A 10,456-nucleotide genomic window follows, 5' to 3' on the forward strand; every position below is an offset into this window, starting at 1 on the left:
AGTACAAGCTCTCACTCAAGCCTCCTTGAGAACTATATTATCACAGGGTATGTCTGCAATCAAGCCCTGGAGATTCAAAGCCCACATGCTTCGGAGTTGTCTAACAGCATTCTGACTCCTTAGGCATAGGAGCAAACCCCCCTCCCCACATCCTTTCCTCATAAATTCAAATGGATCTGCATCTACCACACTCAAGATATTGGAGTAGAAACTACCAGACAACCTTACTGAGTAGTTGATTGAAGTTAAAAGACACTGACTTGAAACTGACTTTAATACAAGAGTATATTCATTGGCTCATGTAACTCAAATGTCAAAGGCAGTTGGTGTCAGGCATGGGTGAATCCAGGTGCTTACACAACAAGATCAGGAATCTGTAGCTTTCCATTTCCCTTTGTGTTGTTCTCAGGCATACTCTCTTCTATGAACCCCCAGACGCTCCAGGCTTACATCCCAATAACTCACAAAGAAGAGCAAACTCCAACAAGGAAATCTCCCAGGGATAACTTGGTTTTCATTCCATACCCCGCTCCATCACTGTGGAAGGAGGGGCATCACAGCATTTTGCTCTCCGGAATGAGACTGGAAAGGGATAGTTCTCTTAGAAAAAACTAAGATGCTGTTACCAGAAGAGGAGAAACAGATGCCTGTCTGGCTGATAACCAGGGATCCTTCTCTTAAACTCAAGCTATACTCCTGTTCACTTGAGACTTATCCTTAGTGGAATAGCATCTCCCATTAGGCCCAGTGTACCAGTGCCCACTGAATTCCTAACTCAAGACAGAAAGTGTCTTTTTTGAAAGTGGAACAATGAGGTTGTTTCTTAAGGAGCTTAAAAGAAATATTTCCTCCTCCACACCCTGCTTGAATTTAATTTATTTCCATCAGAAATAATTTCTAGTGTTCTTTCATCTGCAAAGAAGTGCTGGAGTTGTCTTTGTCTGCATGTATTATTTATCACTCAATTCCGAGTGTGTGTCAATCAGCCTGTGGGTGTAGGTGCCTGCATTTAAATGAGAGTTTATCTGTGTGGTCAAAGGAGTTCTTTAAGAAGTCAGCTCCCAGAACGAGGAAGGCGGCTGCTGTGCCTCAGGCTGCTCTGGGAGCAGGAAGCCTGCTTCAGATCCAAGGGGGGAGGAACGATGTTCAGTTCCACGATTGCCAAGGAAGTGGATATAGATGGTCAAAGGTGTTTTTTGGATGTAAGACAGCACCCTAGAATCTTCGATCCTCAACCTGGCACACTGTTGAATGTCAAGATCATAGAACGGAGTCCTTGAGTGGCACACCAGTTAAACATGTGACCACTCCTTCCTAAAGGTCATAGTTCTGAAAAATCCTATGAAGCGATTGATTCTACTTGTTAACTCATGGCGCCACCATGGGTCTAGATGGACCAACGACGACTTGTTTTTTCATAGAGTGTTCCTTAGAAATGAGGGTAGCAAGACTTTTCCACTTGCTTATGTTGGACATGCCATCAGGAAAGACCAATCACTAGAAAAGGTCCTCATGTTTGGTTAAGTAGAGGATCACCCTTGCAGAAACTAGGGAAACCCTCCCAGAGATTGGCTTGACAGTAACCTCAGCAATGATGGCTAACACCAACACGGCTACAGGATGACAATGCGCAGAGTCGATGGCTAACGTCAACATGGTTACAGGATGACAATGGCAGAGTCGATGGCTAACACCAACACGGCTACAGGATGACAATGGGAAGAGTCAATGGCTAACGCCAACACGGCTACAGGATGACAATGGGCAGAGTCGATGGCTAACGCCAACACGGTTACCGGATGACAATGGGAAGAGTCAATGGCTAACACCAACACGGTTACCGGATGACAATGGGAAGAGTCAATGGCTAACGCCAACACGGTTACAGGATGACAATGGGAAGAGTCAATGGCTAACACCAACACGGTTACAGGGTGACAATGGGAAGAGTCAATGGCTAACACCAACACGGTTACAGGGTGACAATGGGACGAGTCAATGGCTAACACCAACACGGTTACAGGATGACAATGGGCAGGGTCGATGGCTAATGCCAACAAGGTTATAGGATGACAATGGGCAGGGTCGATGGCTAGCTTGCATCTCACAATGGATGCGAACCCACAGCTTACTTTTCTGCAACGTAATTTATAATTTCTGGAAAAAGGAATGGAAATAACATTTATTCATTCCTTTCTACTCTTCGGTGGTGATAGGTTTTCAGAGCTTGTTCATAGAAATTATATGCAAAAGCAATATTGGCCCTCCCAAACCCCACAAAAACCAACAAAGGCTTTCTGGAGAAAGCCAGCCAGCAAAAAAGAACAGTTCTCATGGAAAGGCTTCTATCCCCATGGGAACAGGCAGATCCCAAGATATAAGCTAGAGTGACAAGTCTCTTGGAGACTTTTTTACACTCTGTGGATGCTGTGCTTGGTTTTGTTCAGCCCAACCCAGAAATGTCAGCTGGTCAGCAGCTAATGGCTCTTGCTGGTAGAACTGCAGGCTAAATGCTCAGCAGCCCTGACTTATCTCGACAGATCCCTGAATATAGATTTCAAGGGCTCACTGCTCTTTTGATGTACACGTGAAGGACATTTTATCAAAAGACTAGCTATTTTTTTGGTAAGAATCACACATTGTGAGATTTCCTTGAAAGTTATTAAAAGCATTTTTAGGCAAATCTCCACAAAGGGCTTTCTCTTTCTTTTCCCTCCTCATTTCCTTCCCCAAGTATTAAGTGAGCATGAATTGAATATGAGGTATAGATGCCGTGAAACGGGAGCAACAAACCTCAGACAAGAATAAATACAGCATGCGGCAGCATATGCTGAATCCTGACCCCCAGCACCCACTGCGATCCACGCAGCTCATTGTAGCCTAATGCACAGGAAGGGATGTCAAACAACAATAAATCCCTTTGAGAATCTAATTCAAGAACACATTTCAACATGAAACCAGTCTTTAGAGTATTGGGTAGTGTGTATGCTACTGGACCAGCTGTCCCTATCCACACTGCCAGAACCCGGGCTGCATTTAAATGACGACTCTGGGAATGTTATTCGCTTTGCTTCTCCCTTCTGCTTCCCCTTTGCTCCTGTTCTTCCCCTCTTCTATGGGCAATATCTAGACGATTTCTTTTCTCTCTTTTTACAAAAAAAAATCATTTTATTGGGGGCACTTACAGGTCTTATAACATTTCATACATCAATTGTACCACGCATATTTGTACATATGCTGCCATCATCGTTTCTAAACACTTTCCATTTGAACCCTTGGTATAGACTATTCCTTGAGTCCTTAACTTCATGGGGATTCCATTCCTTCTAGATGGGCACAAAGGCTCCTTTAGTTTCACTTTGAAGCAGCGTAAACGCATGGCCCTTCACTTGGAGATGTCAGACCCTCCCAGCTGAATGTGTGCAGCTTTTCATTTCCTATTGCAATGGTTCTCCACCTTCCTAATGCCGAGACCCTTTAATACAGTTCTTCATGTTCTGGTGACCGCCCCGCCCCCTCCCCCGCCCTCCCGTCGCGACCCATGGGTTGAGAACCACTGTCCTATTGGGAGCCGTCATTGCCATCAAGTCAATTCCAATGCATAGCAATCCTATGGGACAGGGTCGAACCGCCCTTGTGGTTTTCTGAGACTGTAACTCTTTACAGGAGTAGAAAGCCTCATCTTTCTCTTGAGGTAGTTCAAACTGCTAGTCATGGAAAACCACTAGGCCACCTGGACTCAGATGTGAGGATGGTGCAGGACCGGCTGCACATAGAGTTGCTAGGAGCCTGGGCTGAGCCCACGGCACCTAGCAACAAAGGGAGTCCTGTCTAGGCACTTGAGTGCATTCTACTACCCTTTATCCTTGGAGGACAGGATCACACAAATCCTCTTCTGTGTCCCAACCAACCATGCAAGTTTCCTTTCATGTAAGAGTGAGCCTAACTCGGGTGTGTCTTCCACTGCTCCCATCAGAGACGAAGGCACGATGGCTATGAGAGTCGTGCAAAGGGGAGCAACCCTGTCTGGGTGTAAGCTGGAGCTCGAACGCTTACTCTCTATGCCATCGTTTTCCTGCCTTTCTAACGAGTTAACAAATGTAAAGCATATGTTAGAGCAGGGCTTGGCGCAGGGTGAACTACACATAAGTGTTGTTAGTTTCCATTGAGTTTGCTCTGACTCCAGAGGCCTAAATGAAACCTTTCCCTGGCCTGGGCCATCTGGATGACCTTGACATGTTTGAGGACATTACTGTAACTCCTGGTGTTTGCCTCACCGTCTCTGACTTTCCCCTTGACCAAACATTGTGTTCTTCTCCTGTGATTGGCCCTTCTGATGAAGTCTAAAGTATCATATATATTCGACTGTAAGCCAAATTTTTTCAGCACATTTTAATGCAGTTTTTGTGTTAAAATTAGGTGCCTCGGCGGATATTCGGGTCGGCTTATACTTGAGTATATATGGTAAGTTGAAGGCTCAGGCAATATTCTGTGATCCAAAGGGTTTTACTTGACTAATTTTTGAACGACCATTCATCTGGCAACTTCTCATACCATGATGGTGTTTCTGTTGCTGCGATGCTGGGAATCATAGTCAATGCTATTTTAAATACTAGCAAGGTCACCCATGATGAGTAGGGTCCAATGGAGCTTCCAGACTAAGACAGACTGAGAAGGAATACCAACAGTCTTCTCTGAACGATCACCAGTGGAAACCTAGGGAAAACAGTGGTGGAATTTCGTGCTGGAAGATAAGCCCTTCTTCTTGGAAGACACTCAAAATATGACCGGGAAAAACCGCATTGTCAGTGTGGAGTCCATTTGAATGATATAGTATATGGAGTAAACCTTCTGGAACCTGAATTTGCAGATGCAGCATGACTTGAAAAGAGAAGAAATAGCTATAGATACCCATTAATTATCAGAAAATAGAATGTTCAAAGTATGAATCTAGGAAAATTGAAAGTCATCATAAATTAAGCAATCAAGATGAATATCCTAAGCATTAATGAGCTAAAATGCACGGTATTGGCCATTTTAAATCATATAATTTTATAATCTAATATGTCAGGATTGGCATCATTTTCATCATCAAAAAGAACATTTCACGATTTAACCTGAAGTACAACATCAGTGATAGGATAATATCATACACCTACAAGGAAGACTAGTTAATATGACTCATGTTAATGAAGTAGAAATTGAAGATATATGTCAATTCTGCAGTGTGGAATTGGTCAAACATATCATCAAGATGCATTAATAATTGCTGGCAATTAGAATGTGAAAATTGGAAACATTTGAATGTTGGAAAATTGGAAAGAGGGGTTAGTAATCTGAAAATATGGCCTTATTGATAGAAATGATTTGAGACTACATGATAGAATTTTGTAAGATCACTCTAAAAAATAATGAGTAGCGATACCAGGAGGGTAAGGGGAAGGTAGGGGGAGAAAAGGGAAACCGATTGCAATGATCTACATATAATCCCCTCCCTGGGGGAATGACAACAAAAAGAAGGTGAAGGGAGACAGCGGTCAGTGTAAGACATGAAAAAAAAGTATAAATTATCAAAGATTCATGAGGGAGGGAGGGAGGGTGGAGAGGGAGGGGGAAAATGAGGAGCTGATACCAAGGGCTCAAGTAAAAAGGAATTGTTTTGAGAATGATGATGGCAACAAATGTACAAATGTGCTTGACACAATGGATGTATGTATGTACTGTGATGAGTTGTACGAGCCCCCAATAAAATGATTTTAAAAATAAATACTGCCATAAAAAAAGAATTTTGCAAGAACCATGCATATTCAACAGTAAAATGACAACAACACAAATGGCAACTGTGCACATGGACTTGACTGGGTAGAATACACAGAAATCAAATCGCCTACATCTGTGCAAAGAGATCATGGAGAAGCTCGAGATCATCAGTCTGATGATCATGGCTGATTGAGGCCCGTCGATGACTCAGACACAAATTCAAATTGAAGCAGGGGTGGGAAGGAGGAGCAGAGAGATGTCTGACCTTGCATCTCCTGGCTGTATTTAGGGACCATCTCAAGTAGAGATTTGACATCTTAAAGACTATTGACCAAAGGCCAGATGAGTTGTGAGATGACATCAAGAATATCAGACATAGAAAGCAAAAGGCTATTAAAAAGACAAGAAAAAGAGAAAAGGCCAAAGCGACTATCAGAAAAGACTCTGAAATGTGCTCTTGAACAGAAAGTAGTTAAAGCAAATGGACAAAATCATAACACGAAAGAGCTGAATAGAAGGGCAATTTGAGAATACAAAGTATCATAATGAAATTGTCAAAGGCATGGAGGTAGAAGACCCAAAGTGAGGGATACACTTGGTATTTCTCAAGATAAATGAACTGAAGAAAATGTTTGAGCCTTGAGTTGTGATATTGAAGGATTCTATGGGCAAAATATTGAAGGATATTGTTGTTATTTGGTGCTGTCAAATTATTCTGACTCATAATACCCCCCACACAGTAGAAATACCATTGCCTTGTCCTAATCCATCCTAAGTGTTATCGTTGAAGCGCTTGTTGCAGTCATATCCTTGAAAGTCTTCCTCTCTTTTGCTGCCCTTCCACCTTACCATGCATGTTATCTGTCTCCAGGGACTTGTCTCTCCTTGATAACCTGTCCAAGGTACATGAAAGGAAAGCTCATCAGCCTGGTTTCCAAGGAGCATTCTACTGTACTTCTTCCAGACCATATTTCTCTGTTCTTCTGGCAGTCGCGTTATTTTCGGTCTTCTTCGCCAGCCCCACAATTCGAATGCATCCTTCATTTGAATGATGGATACCTCAAATGAAGTATTCAGTCTCCCTTATTCATTATCTAACTTTCATCTGAGGCAATTGAAATATCATGACTTGGTCACGTGCACCTTAGTCCTCAAAGTTATTCCCTTGCCCTTCAACACTTCAAAGAGGTCTTGTGCAGCAGATTTGCCCAATGCAATAGACTATGGAAAGAACACATTGAATCGCTGTCCAAAAGAACTATTTTAGGAGGTAGCATATGATTAAGACCTTGTGGTATTGAAGGAAGGCATCCAAGGGCAATTAAGGCATTGGGTCCATGAAAACAAGGGTCTAATAACTGATGAATTCCAATTGAGATGTTTCAACAGATAGAGCTAACACTGGGAGAGCTCACTTGTTTATGCCAAGATATTTGGAAGACAGCTACCTAGACAATTGACTGAAAGACATTTATATTTGTATCCATTCTGGGAAGAAAAGAAAAAGATGACCCAATACAATAGAGGAAATTGTACTGGGAATAGTGGAAATTGTAGAGCAATATCATTATTATCACATGCACGTACAACTGCAGCAATATATTCACAGGAAACTGCCAGAAATTTAAGCTGGATTCAGACGAAGTGGAAGGAAAGATATAATCACTGATGGCAAATGGATTCTAGCCCCAATCAGAAAATACCAGAATGACATTTACTTGTGTTTTAGTGGCTATGCAAAAGCACTTAACTGTGGATCAGAAGAAATTATACATAACATTGGGAAGAACGAAATTCCAGAGCACTTCACTGTTGTGCTCATGTGGAACCTGTCAAATGGAACTCTGTTCAAACAGAACAAAGGGATAATTCATGGCTTAAACTCAGGAAAGATTAGTGTCAGGGTTGTATCCGTTCACCATACTCATTCAATCTGAATGCTTAGCCAATAATTTGAGATGCTGTACTATGTGAGCCCTGGTGGCATAGTGGTTATGCATGGTCATAACTGCAAGTTCAGCAGTTTGAAACCCCCAGCCGTTCCATGGGCGAAAGACGGGACTCTCTACTCCCATAAAGAGTTCCTGTCTCAGAAACTCACAGAGGCAGTTCTACCCTGTCCTATAGAGTCACTATGAGTTGGCATCTATTCAATGGCAGAGCTTGGTTCGATTGGTACTGTATGAAGAACATGAACATGACATCAAGCAGGGAGGCAGGTTCACTATCGACCTGTGATATGCAGATGTCACAACCTAGCCTGCTAAGAAGGAAGAGGACTTGAAACCCTTACTGATGAAATCCAAAGACTACAGTTGGATTATACCTCAGCATAAAGGGGGAAGTGGTGTTCATTTAGAATATTGAATATACTGTGGACTGCTGGGAAAATGAACAAATCTGTCCTAGAAGAAAGTCCCGAGAAGCCAGAATGGTCCTTAGAAGCGAGGATGGCAAGAGTCCACCTCACAACGCGTGGCGCGTTTTCAGGAGGGACATGCGTGGGGGAGGGGGGGGGCGAAAGGGGACGATGTTCCACAAGAAGGATTGACAAGCGGGCTGTCCCAAACGTAACGGTAACACCTTTCAATGATTATTCGATACATGACATTGATACATGCATGTAAATTGGTTCTCCCCAGGGCTGCCACAGCAAAGTACCACCAAGTGAGTGCCTTTAAACAATGGAAATGTCTTTTCTCTCTGTTCAGAGGTTATCAATCCGGGCCTCGGCAGGACTGTGCTCTCTTCGGAGCCTCTGGGAGAGGATTCTTTCTTGTCTCTTTGAGCTCCTGATCGGTCCTGGCAGTCCTTGTTGGTCTTGGCTTGTAGCTCTGTGTCTCTCCAGTGTCCCATGGCTGTTTTCTCCTCGGCTTCTCTCGCTGTGTTTGTAATAAGAACACCACTCAGATATGACTAGGACCCACCCTATTCGAGCGTGAAATCATGTTAACTGGCAACAGCTTCACAGACTGTATCTCCAAACAGAGTCATGTTCCAAGGATTAGGACTTCAAAATTATTTGGGGGAGGCAGAGTTAAATCAATAGCATCTTGCTTGGTAGACATCTCGCAGGTTCTCACTAGATTGTATGAGGGGATGGACTGAGAAACGATAGACTTGACCAATTTCATAACCACTACGCCACCAGGACCCCATAGCCCTTGAAAAGCCTCTGCAGTTCTGTGAAACCCTTGAGACCGCCATGCATCTGCATCTGCTTGATGCCCGCTAGCATGGGCTTCTGTTTCAGGAGAGGCTTGTGTCTTCTTAGGGATCACAGTGATGACAAATATATGCCTTGCTCGATCCTCAAAAAACCCATGAGAGAACTTTGTGATTTTCTTTAAGTAACTTATCACAAGCTGGTGCGAATTACTCAAGCTTCTTTTCATTAGCCTTAAAATAATGTCTCACACTTTCTCAAGCCTGGAATTAAAATCAGAGAATGCCATCATGACCCTGAGTTGTACGAGGCATAAATAAACTTCTCTGGGAGGCTTGGAAGCTTGCCTAGTTTGAGGTTAATTAGCTCTTCATTTCTAGAGTCTGTACATAAAGGTTCACTGACTCCCACCTCCATTATTTAAAGACCTTTCAGTGCCCAGGAGGAGGCTGCACAGCGAATCTATGAGGCTTCAGCATCGGAACTTGTGTTTTGGGTTTAGAAGAGGATGCAGTCCTCTGACTATAGCGGACAGGGGCTTTTACTCTAAGGACAAAACTTCTATTGGAATTTTCAGAGTGTAGTTATAAGAAGGACTCACCAAGATGGACATTGGCTAAATCAGCCAAGTAGATAAAACCTTCAGTAATCGCCCTCTTTGTATTGAATCCTAGAATTCCAGCGAGAGTAGCCCCAGTGGCCATTCTGTCCGCTGTCCTGAGAGTTTCCTTCAGGAAGGAAAAGGAATTCTTTTAGTAGACCCTCCCAGGGCACAGCTCCTTGAAAAATAGTCAATGCTTAATGCGCCAGTTCCTTTCTTCCATCTTCCCATGAGATCTCTCTAATCACTCTGGACCCGGCTGCTTCATTCCAATTGCTCTTCTCACCAGTGGCCTCCATCTTGCTCAATCAGTGCGCTCCAGCTCACCTTACTTGACCCATCAATAGCATTTGGGAGCATTGATTGCTCTGTGCTGTTTCAAAAACTTTACTTGTTTGGTTCTCCGAAGCTGAAATTTCCTCCACCCTCTTCCGTTGTTTCTTCTCTATTTCCTCTTGCTGACTTCTCTTGATATCCAGACCCCTCAACATTGGAGCATCCCAGGTCTACATTTTAGAAATCCTATTCTGCACTCGCTCCCAGCATGGTCCAGTATCTTGACTTTGAAGACCACCTATATTCTGATGACTCATCCTTTTTTATCTCCAGATTTTAACTTTTCCTCAAAATCCAGATATGTGATGATAAGCCATAAAATATTGCTACTTGGGTTCTGGTTTGCATATAAATCCAAACAAAACACATTTACACATGTCGCTAGGATCATGAGATGGCTGCAGACAAGTTCTCTCCGGGATACACTGGTCTTAGTCTCAGTAGGGTGTCTTCAAAGAAAGGAAAAGGGAACTTTGTGTGCCCTGGCAAACAACAACGTTGAGTTCAGGGCTAGTGTCATTTTTAACAAAACTCAAGTGGACATCTTCCCAAATTATCGAAGCATTTCAAGAGTTTACAGGAATAATACTGTA

This window comes from Echinops telfairi, unplaced genomic scaffold (genome assembly GCF_000313985.2).
Source record: "Echinops telfairi isolate 266 unplaced genomic scaffold, ASM31398v2 ScPeMD7_3533;HRSCAF=4204_0, whole genome shotgun sequence".
Taxonomy (NCBI): domain Eukaryota; kingdom Metazoa; phylum Chordata; class Mammalia; order Afrosoricida; family Tenrecidae; genus Echinops; species Echinops telfairi.